Source organism: Scylla paramamosain, chromosome 46, assembly GCF_035594125.1.
Source record: "Scylla paramamosain isolate STU-SP2022 chromosome 46, ASM3559412v1, whole genome shotgun sequence".
NCBI classification, from domain to species: domain Eukaryota; kingdom Metazoa; phylum Arthropoda; class Malacostraca; order Decapoda; family Portunidae; genus Scylla; species Scylla paramamosain.
In genome coordinates, this window is record NC_087196.1 from 6,328,358 (window position 1) to 6,340,857 (window position 12,500).

At 37.2% G+C, this 12,500-nt stretch overlaps 1 protein-coding gene and 1 long non-coding RNA gene across 2 annotated transcripts in view; one reads left to right on the plus strand and one right to left on the minus strand.

Moving 5' to 3' along the window:
• LOC135094692 (uncharacterized) overlaps positions 1-12,500 on the minus strand; it is a 199,737-nt gene that overhangs the window by 68,778 nt on the left and 118,459 nt on the right. The window contains exon 6 of the mRNA XM_063995006.1: positions 9,313-9,405. The gene's annotated coding sequence lies outside the window, so the exon portion shown is untranslated. The remainder of the gene's footprint in view (positions 1-9,312; positions 9,406-12,500) is intronic.
• Positions 1-12,500, plus strand: part of LOC135094693 (uncharacterized) — a 91,894-nt gene that overhangs the window by 66,676 nt on the left and 12,718 nt on the right. The window lies entirely within an intron of this gene.

A 12,500-nucleotide genomic window follows, 5' to 3' on the forward strand; every position in this document is an offset into this window, starting at 1 on the left:
TCTCTCTCTCTCTCTCGTGGTTTACTCTTCATTTCCTCTTAATTGTCTTGTTTATCTTTTTATTCCTCGTTCTCTCCTTCCTTTCTTCTTTCCCTTCTTTATATATTTTTTTCCTTTTTTTTATACATCCTTCTCTCTCTCTCTCTCTCTCTCTCTCTCTCTCTCTCTCTCTCTCTCTCTCTCTCTCTCTCTCTCTCTCTCTCTGCGAAGATATAAACACTGCACCATAAAACTAATGGCGTACGGCAAAACAGAGAGAGAGAGAGAGAGAGAGAGAGAGAGAGAGAGAGAGAGAGAGAGAGAGAGAGAGAGAGAGAGAGAGAGAGCGTTAATCCTTGCGACTGGAATGAACAGACTGAAATAACAACAAAACAAACAGGAGAGTAAAACCTTTGCACGAATTTAAAGGGAAGGGAGAGAAAGGGAAGGGAGAAAGGGAAGGGAGAAAGGGAAGGGAGAAAGGGAAGGGAGAAAGAGAAGGAAGGAAGGGAAAGGAATGTAATACGAGGGAAAAGAGAGAAGATGAAAGACAAAGAAGTAATAAAGGGAAAAGGAAAAGAAAGGGAAAAACGATGGATGAGAATGATTGGGGAAGAGAGGAGGAAGGAAAGGATGGAAAGAAAAGAGATGAAAAGGGGAAAAAAGGAAAGAAACGGTTAAAAACGTGAGGAATGGAGAAAGAAAGTGATAAAGGAGGTAAAAATTGGAGAAATTAATAGTGAAAAGATTTGGACCTGAGGAAAAAAGGGAAAGAAATAAAAGAAATAAAGGAAAATGCTGTGTTGCAGAATGAGACAGTGTTGCAGTGTGTGTGTGTGTGTGTGTGTGTGTGTATGTGTTATGACTTTCACGCTCATTAGTAAACTCGTGTATGTGACCTGTTACACACACACACACACACACACACACACACACACACACACACACACACACACAGAGAAAGTTGCGAGGAGAAAAAAAAAATCAACAAGTTAAGTCTGAATTAGAATTATCAAATTTCTACTAACAACCATTAGACTCGCATGTGCTGATTTCCTCGTCTCTGATTGGCTGGTGTTAATAGGACCCAATCAGCCAGTTAGAGAGGAGGAGGAGGAGGAGGAGGAGGAGGAGGAGGAGGAGGGGGAGAGGAGAGGAGGAGGAGGAAGAGGAGGAAGAGGAGGAGGAGGAGGATAGGGAATAGTCAAGACTGATGGTGTTGACAATCTGCGTGCCAATTACTGTGTGTGTGTGTGTGTGTGTGTGTGTGTGTGTGTGTGTGTGTGTGTGTGTGTGTGTGTGTAACTGGTACCCTAAGTATGTTTCACGTTCCCCAAAGATTTATTTACATATTTATTTTTCATTAAACGTGAATCATTATTGTAAGCACACCAACAATTTTCAACTCTCTCTCTCTCTCTCTCTCTCTCTCTCTCTCTCTCTCTCTCTCTCTCTCTCTCTCTCTCTCTGCACCCTTCTTTCCCCTCACCCTGCCGCCGTTGAGTGAATTTTTCTCTAATGTATCCCGCTCAGGGTGAATAATGAGTTGCCAGGCAGGGTGACGGCAGCGTGAGGGATGAAGGAAGGTGTGAGGGATTAGCTCACCTAACCCTGCCTACCCCTGCCAACCCCTGCCTGTCCATACCAAGGTCTTTACTCAACCTCCCTACTCCTACTTACCTACTTACCCTGTCTAGCTCACCCTGCCTGCCCCCTGCCCTTCTGTCTACCCCCTACCTTTGTCCTGTCTACTTTGCTTGTACCCTTACCTGTCTGTCCCTGTTCTTTTTAGCACCTGTCAATAAAACTATCTATTTATTTTATCTATCTATCTATCTATATCCTGCGTGTGTTATAAGGTGCTGTTCTTATCAATATATACATAAAGATACATGTTAAAAAAATATATATACTACTTCCTGTTGCTACTAATTGTACATATATACTTGTAAATAGTTATGGTTAAAGTACAGCGGGGAGGAGCTAGTGCAAATATAGATATAGTTATTTAAATACATATGCAAGTAATTATATTTATCGTAACCTGCTGGGAGATTAGGAGAAGGTACTATGAATATAAATAAATACATATACGTATTCATACAAACATACATGATATACTCGTCACTCAGTCATTCAGTCATTAATCCATTTACTTATTCACAAATTCATCTATTCACCCATTTATTCATCAATCCACCCATCCAAACAATCACATATTGATCCACCCATCCACCCATTTACCCATCCAATCTTTCAATCACCCATTTATTTATCCAACCATTCACTCATTCCACCCATGTACTCGTTCATTCATTCATCATCTCGTCATTTACAGTCAGCCGCTCCCTCTCTCTGTGACCGTCGCGCCTCGCCACCCAACTCTGCCTCTCAGGTGTGGCTTGCAGTGTTGCTTTGACGGTTAATCCTCCAGGTCTTGAGCAGCAGATGTGTGGAGGGTGGCACACACACACACACACACACACACACACACACACACACACACACACACACACACACATTTCTCTTGTTCTGTAGTCTCTCTCTCTCTCTCTCTCTCTCTCTCTCTCTCTCTCTCTCTCTCTCTCTCTCTCTCTCTCTCTCTCTCTCTCTGTTCCTGTAGTTAGATTAGTAAAGTTAACTCAAACAGCATAGTTATATTACAAACATACGTGGCTGTTTGATACACACACACACACACACACACACACACACACACACACACACACACAATACTATCCACCAAACATGTAAAAACAAGTTCCATCCACACACACACACACACACACACACACACACACACACACACACACACTAAGCGGTGGGTTAATAACCATGAATACAAAAAGAAAAAGTTTACCTCATAAAAAGAGAAAGAAACAGAGAAACAAAAACAAAAAAAAACGAAAACAATGTAAAAAGAAGACTATGAATGCAACAAACCTTTACCAAACACACACAAAAAAATAAATAAATAAAAAAAGAGAAAAAAAAAGGGAGGAAAAAAACAAAGATTACCTAAAAAAAAATGAAATGAAGAAATAAAAATAAAAATTGAAATATTAAAAAAAAAACTCATTCTCTCACGAACAGTTAAGCGAGAAAGCCACTTAATAAACAGCAACAACTACTCTTTATGACTCACTGTTCCCATAATGCACAATATAATAACGCTAAAATACCAAATTATACCAACCATTTAACAAGCATGCCACTTCTACCACTATTACCCCCCTCCCCCCCATGGCCCCTGCATACCAGTACCTCCTGTGGGTGGGGGGAGGGTTTTAAAGGGAGTTTTAATTTGGGGTGTGCTGGGATGTTGTTGTTGTTGTTGTTGTTGTTGTTGTTGTTGTTGTTGTTGTTGTTGTTGTTGTTGATGTTATTGTTGTTGTTGTTATTATTATTATTGTTGTTCTTCTTCTTCTCCTTCCTCTTCTTTTTCCTCTTTTTCTCTCTTTGCTTCCTCCTCCTCCTCCTCCTCCTCCTCCTCCTCTTCCTCCTTCTCCTCCTCCTCCTCTTTAGGGTTTGTGATGTGTTGAGGTTTTGGTTTGTATTTGTCACAATTACCGCTCACACACACACACACACACACACACACACACACACACACACACACACACACTTTACATTATTAGAAAAAAATTACCATGGAATATAATTATACGCACATACTAATACATAACGACACACACACACACACACACACACACACACACACACACACACACACACACACACACACACACACACACACACACACGCCAATCAATGAATGTAAACCTCGGAACAAGATTACGAGCATATACAGTTTAATACAAGGTACACACACACACACACACACACACACACACACGCACGCACACACACACGCACATACACAGAATAACTCTACCTCCGCAACATGACATAGTTTCCAGTATTACAGACAACACAGAAGCGAATCACAATTAATCTGCAAAAAAAATAACACGTTGGGAATGAAAACTTAAATTTATGAAACCAAATCATTTCACGCTGCGTTATATTTCGTTTTCTCTTTTGCTGAACGAAAGTATGAGGGAAAAAAAAAGTTACTGATCTCTTCTCTTGTATAAATCTTGCCTCGATATTTTTCACTCGTGTTTGTTTATTTGTTCATTGATCTGTTCATTCTGTTCATTCATTTATTACTTAGTGGTGGTATTTATTCGTTTTCTTTGCTATTTTTTTTTTTTGTGTGTATTTGGTTTCAGTAGATTATGAGTTTTTTTTTTATCTCTCTCTCTCTCTCTCTCTCTTTCTTCTCCTTTGTCCTTTCATTTTTTTTTCTTATTCCTGATTGTGCATTGCCGTGTCTTCATCATTTCCTTCATTGTTCTCTTTGTTTTTCTCTATTTCCTGCTTCTTTCTTTCTTTGTGTGTGTTTCTTTTTTATTCCTGATTATTTATCTTTTTCATTTTGCTGTTGTTGTTATAAATTTTGTTTTTCTTGTTTTTATTAACCTTTTTATTTATTTCTTGTTCTCGTTTCTTCTTCCTCCTCCTCCTCCTCTTCTTCCATAATATTTCCTCTCATATTACTCTTGAATCCAGACGCTCTCTCTCTCTCTCTCTCTCTCTCTCTCTCTCTCTCTGGTGTGTCATTCATTCATCTCATTCGAAGCTTCAGTCTCGCAGCTCGGGAACCTTATCTCGCAAGCTGATTGGCTCGTCATCCTGCAGTCCTTGGCTCTGATTGGCTGTCAGCTGCATCGTGACGTGACGTGGCGGTCTCTGATTGGTCGCCTGAATCATCCCAGTGTTAATTAAAGGTGTTCCATTTTCTTTCGTCTTATTTTACCTGGTGATTTATAATGTGGGTGTGACTCTCTCTCTCTCTCTCTCTCTCTCTCTCTCTCTCTCTCTCTCTCTCTCTCTCTCATGTAATCTGTTTTATTTGCTGTTTTCTTTTTTCTACGTTTTTTTCTTCTTCATGTCATTCTTCATGTTTTCTTTGTCTTCCTGCCTTTCCTTCTTATTTTTTTTATCTTTTCTTCTTCTCCTGTCCTTTATCATCTATTTGCTATGTCTCTTTCTCTTGCCACGTCTTGTCTCTTATTACTTATTACGTCGTATTGTCATCTCCTCTTATTTCCGTCTCTTCTTGCTATATTTTTCTTCTTTTTCTTGTGCTTTTGTCTTGTTTTGTCCCTTTATTGTTTTATTTTTCATTTTGTTACGTTTTTTGTGTTTTCCTTAATGTCTTTTCTTAAATTTTCTCGTCTTTTGCTTCTTCCTTTTCCATTCTCGTGATATTCTTCAGGTTTATTTCCATCCACCTTCTTTTTATTTTTCTTTATTTTTTTTATTATCTTCTGTGTCTTTTCCCTTTTACTTACGTCTTTTGATTGTTTCCTATGTCTTCTTTCTATGTTGTTGTCTTTCCTTTCTCCCTTTTTCGCACTATTATGTCTTCCTCGTATCATTAATCTTATTCCATTCATCATCTTCTTCTATCTCTCATTTCTATCATTATCTACGTCATTTCCTTTCATTTACTCACTTGCTTAGGTCTTCTTCGTCTTTTTTTTTAACTCTTTTTCTTTCTATTTATTTGTTCTTCCTTTAATCCTTCGTCTTTGAGTCATTACTTCTCTCTTGTCTTAATTTGTAATGGAAATTCTCATTAATAAACGAGATAAATAAACAATATAAATTGATAATGAACACGACACATACCTGAAGGAAATAATTACAGGTGCGAAGGAGGGAGGTGAAAATTACTTATCGGTAAATAACAATAATAATAATAACAGATAAGAGTGGGAAAAATGGGAAGTGATAATAAACGTGTGAATAAAGAAGGGAATGAGAAAAGAGGTGAGAAACAGTGGATGGTGAACAGAGGACAGGATGAAAGAATGAATGGAGGAGAGAAGAAGAGAAGGAAGTGGAATGGTACGAAAGAAAACAGTGAATGGAAGAATGGATAAAATGAATAAAAAAAGGGAAGAAGAGAAGGAAGAATGATCCGAAAATTAAGGAGAATAAATGGAGGAGAATAGAAGGAACGTTGATAAACAAAATAGAGGATGAAACAATGAATGAAGAAGAAGAAGAAGGAAGAGAAGAGAACTGATAGAAAATAAGACAGAACGACAGAATGAACGAGTGAATGAAGCAGAGGAGAGAAGAGAAGGGAGAGGATAAATTAGAAAATAAGCAATGAAAAAATGGATGAAGAAGAGAAGAGAAGGAAGATTGATAAAAAAAATGAACGAATGAAGAGGTAGAAGAGAAAAGAATGAAAAAGACCAAAGAAAAGAAAAATAGGGGAAGATAATACTAAAAGAAAATAGAAGTTATAAGAAAAATGAATAAAAGGAAGGAGAAAGATAAAGAATGAAAAATGAAGATGAGAAAAAAAGTAATAAATATATATGTTAGAAAATAATTACAATAAAAAACAAAAATATTCATACATACCTCGATTCTTTTTCCCCCTCACTCTCCTCCCTCCTCCCCTCTCTTTCCCCTTCCTCTCCTCCCCCTCCCAGTTTTCCCCTCACATTCATCATCACCTCAATAATTCCTTCTCCCCCTCCATCTCTCCCCTCATCTCCCCCCTTATCACCTCCATCTCCCACATCTACCCCTTTCTCTCCCCCTTCCTTTCCATCATTTCATTCTCTCTTCCTCTTTTCATCATCTGTTTCTTTCCCCTCACTCTCCCTCCCCTTGTTTCCCCTTCCCTTCATTCTTTCCCTTTCGTCATCCACCATCACCACCTTTTCCCCTCTTCTTTCCTCACCTACCTTCCTTCCCCTCACTCTCCCATTTCCCTCCATAATTATCTCTACCCTCACTTTCTTTCTTTTTCCTCCATCATCTCACTTTTTTCTCGTTTTCCTCCTTCCCCTGCTTAATTCTCTTCTCCTTTTCCTCTTACTTTCTCCTACTTTCCTTTCCATTTTTTTCTTTTCTCCACTTTCCTAATCTTCCTCCCTCTGTCTTCCATTCCTTCTCTTCCCTCCTCTTTCCCTCCCCTCCACCTCCATCACCCTCTCCTCTTTTCATCACCTCGTTCTCTTCCTACTCTCCTCTTTCCCTCCTTTCCTCACTCCCATTCCTTCATTCCCTCGTTCTTTTACCTCTCACTTTCCTCCTCTTTCCCTCCTCCCCTACCCCCTCCCCCCTTCACTCCCTCAAGGTAATTTCCATAAGCTTAAGAAACCTTCGTTCAAATTCAGATTGGATGCACGTTTTAATAATAGTAATATCTTTGGAATCAGTGTTGCCAGCTGCGCGGATACAAGCAAGCACTCCCTAAGTTGGCAATACTGTGCGGGGACGTGAGTGTGTTACGCTTCATTTTCTTTGAGTTTCGTTTTCTATGACTTTTTTTTTGTGTGTGTATTTTTTTTTTTAATAGTTTATCCTTTTTTTTCGGTTTAATAGCTTCGTTTTCTTTTTGTTTAATTCCTTCGTTTTCTTTTTGTTGAATACCTTCGTTTTCTTTTTGTTCAATACCTTTATTTTCTCCTTTTTCAGTAGCTTAATTTTCTTTTTTGTTCATTAGCTTCGTTTTCTTTTCATCTAATACCTTCGTTTTCTTTTCATATAGTTAATGGGCAGTATACGTTATTTTATTTAAGGATATTTAGTTTTGTAGAGAATAATTTTTTGCAAGACTCGCATTTTCTTTTATTTTTTTATTGTTTTCTCTCTATATATATTTTTTACCTACAGTGTATCCTTTTTCTTTCTGATAATTACCGTTTTGTTTTGCTTTAATTATGGCCGTGTATTTTTATGAGATAGGGAAGGTAAGGGAATTCCGTTTTCTTTCACCCTGTTTTCTATGACGCCCATTCTCTCTCTCTCTCTCTCTCTCTCTCTCTCTCTCTCTCTCTCTCTCTCTCTCTCTCTCTCTCTCTCTCTCTCTCTCTCTCTCTCTTACACTTTCTTTTCTATAGTTATCTTTTATCCAGTAGTCTTTTTTATCTATCTATTTATTTCTTCTTTCATCTTGTAGTTTCTTTCCCTTTTATTTTATGTTATTTGTTTATTTATTTGTAACGATACGATCTGTTTTTATCACAGTCCATCAAAACGTTCTTTTTATAACAAACATATATATTTTTCATAACACTATATCCTCCTTTGTTTAAATCTCGTTCTGTAAGCAAATGATGGATACTAATTTTTCTTTTTCCAATTCTTTTCTTTTTTATTGCGATTTTTTTAACGTGAATATCTGACGAACTTTTTTTTTTTTTAGTTTAGTTCTTATACGTAATGGAATTGTATTGTTCTTTTTTTTTTATCATGATGTGTTTCTTTCTCTTACGTGTTTATTTATTTATTTATTTTTATTTATTTTTTTTGTGTACATGTTTTTTTCCCCTAACAGTTTCTCGTCTTTTATACGTAATGGAATTGTTTTATTCGTTTTAGTTTGCTATCAGTTTTTTTTTTCATTTTGATTATTTGTTTTTATCTCGATATTTTCTTATTTATCTATTTCTGTAACAAATACATAACTGTTTTGTTTTGTATGTACGTCTTTTTTTTTCTAATAGCTTCGTTTTTAGACCAAATGGAATCGTTTGGTTCATTTCTTTACGAAGCTATCAATTTTCATTTTTTCTCCCATCACGACGTTTCTCTTTGTTTCTATCATGTTTTTTTTTTTATTTCTATAACAAATAAAAGTTTTTTCTCGAATATCTCCTTTTTCTTTTTTTAAATCACGGTTTCTTTCTTTCTTTTATTATGATTCTTTAAATTTCTACAACAAATAAACGTTTTCTCTAATACCGATACATAATAAAATTGTTTTCTTAATTTTTTACGATACTATCAGTTTCTTTCCCCCCCTTTTTTTTAATCATGACGTCTCTTCCTTAGTTTTATTATGATTCTTTAAACTTTTACAACAAATAACCGTTTTCTCTAACACCTATACGCAGTAGAATTATTTTGTTCATTTTTTACAATACTATCAGTTTTTTTACCTCTTTTATTTAATCACGCCGTTTCTTTCCACTTTTCCGTATCCAATATTCTACTTTTTACACCACCTCCCGTTTTTTGCGACGTGGAAATACTCCTGCTTTCAGTGAGACGCTCGTTTTCTATGATAGCAGCCACGCTTTTTATAGCAAATGTCACTCGGCTTTACACCAACAAACTCCTTGCTATTCCCGGTAATGCAACTACTATACTCCTGCCCCGATACTCTCGTTTTCTCCGCCTTTCTCATCCCGTTTTCTAAAGTCATGTAGTAAAGAGGGAGGACAATTTTCTGCAGTCTTGTGTGTTCAGCATATGCGTTTGTGCGTGTGTGTGCGGCCTTATCTAGAAACTGACCTTGTGTGTTGGCGAGAAGAGCATGAGCAGGTCAGATTACACAGCTTTAGCAGGCCCTGGACTCCCATATGTGGCAGTGAACCGTAACATTCACTGCAAGGAAATAGTAAGAAAAATATCAAGAAGAAACTGCGCTGCTCTTAGAAAACGGGTGTCTTCTTTATTTTTTCAGAGCAAGAAAGACACAACATGGGGAATATTTTTTTTTTCTTTTTTTTTTTTTTTTTTTACTGATAACTTTCGATGGAGTCAGGAATTTTTGAGATTACAGTGGTGGGAAAAAAAAGTCATACAAAAAAGCGGAAAATGAGAACAAAAGATTATGATGGTGGTGGTGGTGGTGGTGGTGAAGAAGTATCATTTTAGTGGCGAGTTTCACCACCTATATAACAGCCGCCACTAATTACATCCAGGTATCATGCACGAGGTGGCACAGGTGACGTTTAATGAGCATAATTTCATCAAATCAACCAAACAGATTCTGCCAATTGTGAAAATGATAATTAACGTTTTTATCATCTACATCACAAATATCAGATTCAAAAGTGCGTGCATACAAACACTATTTTTCTATTACCAACATGTACATTCCCTGATATCCTTTGAAATTACCATATTAAACACTTAAGTAGCACAATATTAGTTTAAATACATTCTTGACACAGCTTGAAGATTACAGCGAACTCAAAGTGATATGTTTTTTTTTGTAAAGGAAGGGTTAAAACAGTTTATTTATTGATTCATGTGTTCATTCATTTATCTTAATTCTTATTATCGCATTTATTTATCTTTTACTTATTATTTTTTATATTTATTTCATTACATTGATTTATTCATTTGTTTTATTTATAGATTTATTGATTTATTTCATTTATCTGTTTATTTTTTGTTATATTGCACGAGAGAGAGAGAGAGAGAGAGAGAGAGAGAGAGAGAGAGAGAGAGAGAGAGAGAGAGAGAGAGAGAGAGAGAGAGAGAGAGAGAAACAAAAAATAAAACCAAAAACCAACAAAAAAAATACCGTTCCATCACGTTTCTTTCCAATCATTTCACTTTCCCTCCCCCAATCAAGCCTTGCCCAGGTAAACAAAAGACAAACACACCTTCCTCATTAACACGCGCCGCACGAGGGAGGAGGGAGGACAATGAGTGGGGGGGGCAGGAAACAAGAGGAACACAAGAGAAAAACAAGAAAACACCTTTGTACCGCAACAAAACCCAAATTTTCACATGGTAGGATTGAGAGAAAAGATCATTTAGCCCATCATCTTCCTGCGCTCTCCCTCTCTCTCTCTCTCTCTCTCCCTCCCTCTCTCTCTCTCACTTCTCTTCCCAAATTCTCGCTGACTAGAGGCACCGCACTTAGAGAAAATATCCAACGACAGACCCTTTCAGTTTTCTAACACTTTATGGTCTATTTTACTTCCCTCCTGCTCTTCCCCCTCCTTCCTTCTGCTCTCTTGGTCCATTTCCCTCTTTTCTTTTTCCCTCCCTCTCTCTCTCCCTGTGTCTCTGGCCGCGTAGATATAAAGGGTCTCATAATAACACTATCTTAATACATGTTCGTTTTTCCCATGAGACTCTTCGGTTCATGGAAATGGCCAAGAAAGGACGGGAAGGTGCGAAGGAATTTTACTCTTCTCTCTCTCTCTCTCTCTCTCTCTCTCTCTCTCTCTCTCTCTCTCTCTCTCTCTCTCTCTCTCTCTCTCTCTCTCTCTCTCTCTCTCTCTCTCTCATATCCATCTGCAGCTTTTAATCTCGCAGTAGTTTTTTTTTTCTCTTTCTTTCATTAATCCTTCCAGTTTAAATAACTTTCTCTCTCTCTCTCTCTCTCTCTCTCTCTCTCTCTCTCTCTCTCTCTCTCTCTCTCTCTCTCTCTCTCTCTCTCTCTCTCTCTCTCTCTCTCTCTCTCTCTCTCTCTCTCTCTCTCTCTCTAACTTTTCCTTCTTTTATACTTGTGGGTTTTAATTTCTGTCTGTTTGTGTGTGTGTGTGTGTGTGTGTGTGTGTGTGTGTGTGTGTGTGTGTGTGTGTGTGTGTGTACAGTCATAAATCTAACGTAGTACATCAGCTGTGATAAAGAGGCCCAGGAAAGACTTAAAGGTTAGAAGTCTTCACTCAGTCAAGGTAGTATTGCTTTAAATTCACTGGGAACTTGATAGATGGGTGGTGGTGGTGGTGGTGGTGGTGGTGGTGGTGGTGGTGGTGAAAAAAAATGGCAATGAAATGAAAAAATAAATAAACTTTGATAATGAGGAAAAGATTATGATGATGACGATAGCAGTGGTGATGGTGAGGATGAAGGTGGTGATGGTGAAGAAGAAGAAGAAGAAGAAGAAGAAGAAGAAGAAGAAGAAGAAGAAGAAGAAGAAGAAGAAGAAGAAAAAGAAGAAGACAAAAAACAAGAAACAAACAAAAAAAAAGAAAGAGAAAAAAGAAAACAAAATATAAATAAAAAATGAAAGAAGTAACAACAACAAATACAATATATAAAGCCCCAGTAGTAGTAGTAGTAGTAGTAGTAGTAGTAGTAGCAGTAGTCGTAGAAGCAACATAAACAATAATAGTAATAATAATAGCAGCACTGATTCACATAATTTCAATCACACTAATAGACAAAAAAAAAAACACACACACACACAGAAAAAAAAAAAGACACACAAATAAACAATAACCAGGAAAATCTATAGAGGAGTGAATGAGAAGGGCGCCACTACCAAGAAAAGGCATCCAATTCTCTCCCTGCCTCTCCCTGTCGCCTAGCACACTCGTATTTCACGCCTGGCTCTGATGAAAGGCGGCGACACAAAAACACACCGAACAGAAATAATGATAATAATAAATAGCTGTGTACGAATTTGAATAAGAATGCGTACGACAGAGTAAATGTGGCTGGAGGAAGGGTGGGTGTGGGAGAAGTGGAGGAGGGGGAGGAGGAGGAGGAGGAAATAACAGTAATACCAGAAGCAGCAGCAACAACATCAACATCAACAACAGCAACAATAACAATAACAAGAACAAGACCAACGATAACGATGACAATAATAACAATAATGATAATAATAATAATAATAATAATAATAATAATAATAATAATAATAATAACAATAATAATAATAAAGTTAACGAAAAGAAAACGACGAAGAAAACAACAACAACAACAACAACAACAACAACAACAACAACAAC